The following is a 2,340-nucleotide window of genomic DNA, read 5'->3' as shown; positions in this document are numbered from 1 at the left end:
TAAATTCGAATGGGGGGCAAAGCCCTAGGTGGGGCAAAGCCCTAGGTGACTACATTTTGAATTTCCTGCCATTTTTCCTCCGTCAAAAATGCTGCGCTCTGATTGGCTGGCGGGGAAGGGGAGGGGGGAGGGAAAAGGAGGAGGAGTGGGGGTAAAATTCGTCAAAAATGACCAGGATGAACCTTCATAAGAAAATACATGGGATTTTGGCGTTGAACTCACATAGCATATCTACTATTCAAACATTTGAAAATACAAAAATAAAATTTTTATAAAATTCCTATATGGAAGTATGTTTAACAAGTGTGATAGTAATGAAATTAAAATATTAATTTTAGCAATAATTTACAAATATTTATAATTACCACATTCATCAGCGATTAGATTAAAATAGAAAAGAAGTGGAGTAGTTTTTCAGGAATAGCACAGTGATTAGTTTCTATCGTCTGATTTAAATTTGTTTTACTGTGACGGCAAGAACGCAAATTATAAGGTAAGTTTTATATCATTTATTATATATTATGGCAAGCACTCGGGCAAGCACCAAAGCGATTATTTCTAAAAGTAGGTAAGGGGTCGGTTGAGACCACCCCCACTCCTCCTCCTTTTCCCTTCCCCCTCCCCTCTCCTGCCAGCCAATCAGAGCGCAGCATTTTTGGCGGGAAAATGGCGGGAAATTCAAAATGTAGTCACCTAGGACTGTGCCCCTAAGCCCCATGCAGGTATACCCACGTAGGTATGCAGAATCCCCACGTAGGCGCGTGCTCCCTAAGGCCTCCACCTAGGGCTTTGCCCCACGCCTAGGACTTTGCCCCCTAAGGCTTTGCCCCACTGGGGCCCCGCCCGTCCGCGTAGGTCACCCAATCTCCACGTAGGATTCCCCACGTAAGCAGTTTCAATGCCGGAGTTCCCGCGAGGGGCTTCGCCCCAGGGCCCCCAACGCGAGCGCGCTTATCAGTAGACGCGGTGTGCTTGGCGTTATCGGTAGAAGACGTCAGACAGGTTCGCGTTTACCGTTCACGGTGTTCTTGACGTTATCTGTAGATGTCGAGCAGATTCGTAACCTGCGGTGTACTTGGCGTTATCAGTAGATGTCAGGCGGGTTCGTATGAATAGCGTGGGCGGTATACTTGGTGTTTATGGGTCTAATAACGTCGTAATCGTATACGGAATGATATATAGGAAATTTTGCGCTTAAACTACAGGAGACGAAATAGCGACATGTGTTAAAGGAGGGACATCCTTCTTCATCTGAATCTTAAACGTTCAAGACATATATATCTTATTAATAGTGTTACATTATTTGTATTTAAAAAGCCCACATATTAGTTTTAAATATTGCAAATGTATCAAGAAAACCAAGGTTGTGAATAATAATTTATTACATAGTCGCAATAGATACAGAATAATTATACCTCTTTTTAAACCCAGACGTGGTCTCTTCTTTTAAACCCAGGCGTTTTGTAGCGTGGTCGCTTCTTACTGCAGGTAGATATAGTCCGGGAGGGACCTAGAGCAGAGGCACTGAATGAGAAAAAATCTCTGTATGTATGCGTACAAAAGGTAATTGTACCACTTGAGATTGAAAAATACTATCGAAATAGTTAGGAGAACATTTTGTAATCATCAATTAATATAATGAATAATCATCAATTAAGGTTACTTATTAAAGCTAATAAAAAGTTTTTGAAGTTGGGACTAGGCGAAAACTAGAGCCTAATACTGGCCATTTACGAAATATGCAATGACAAACATACTAGATGGCTTGAAAAAAGAAGACAAGATCCACATAATGGAATTCAAGGAAATAGTCCAGCGGAGGAAGCCCGCAAGAAGTAGAGCGAGAAAGAGAAGAAAGATCGCAGTGGAAGAGTTCCAGGTAAGGGATAGTGGTTGGACAATAAATTCAAAAATATAGACAAGAGAGAGCAAAAACAAATCAGAGAGTATGGAATCTGGAGTCTGGAATTGTGGGGAGGGTAGCAAAGCTACAGCACTTAGGCCCCATTGGGCCCCTTGTACATCCTCCCATTAGAGAGATCAATCCACCTGAGCCGCCAACCAGCCTATTACAGTGAAAAAGATGGTGACGTTGCTCAGGGGGGTCTCTCTAATATAGGCCATTGAAGGCCAGCGCTCTCCCAACATGGACTCTCTTGTTGACGAGACGGCAGTGCATTCACATAGTAAGTGCAACACCGTCTCGTCTTCCTGTTCACAGCCCCTACAAAGAGGTGGTTCACACTTCCCCATATTGTAAAGGTGTTTCCTTAGCCAACAGTGTCCAGTTTGAATACCTGTCACCAGGCGAAGATTTGACCTAGACATAGCCAGGTATTT

Source organism: Anoplophora glabripennis, unplaced genomic scaffold (assembly GCF_000390285.2).
Source record: "Anoplophora glabripennis isolate ALB-LARVAE unplaced genomic scaffold, Agla_2.0 scaffold208, whole genome shotgun sequence".
Taxonomy (NCBI): Eukaryota; Metazoa; Arthropoda; class Insecta; order Coleoptera; family Cerambycidae; genus Anoplophora; species Anoplophora glabripennis.
The sequence above is the reverse complement of the archived record's forward strand: the minus strand, read 5'-3'. Positions refer to the sequence as shown.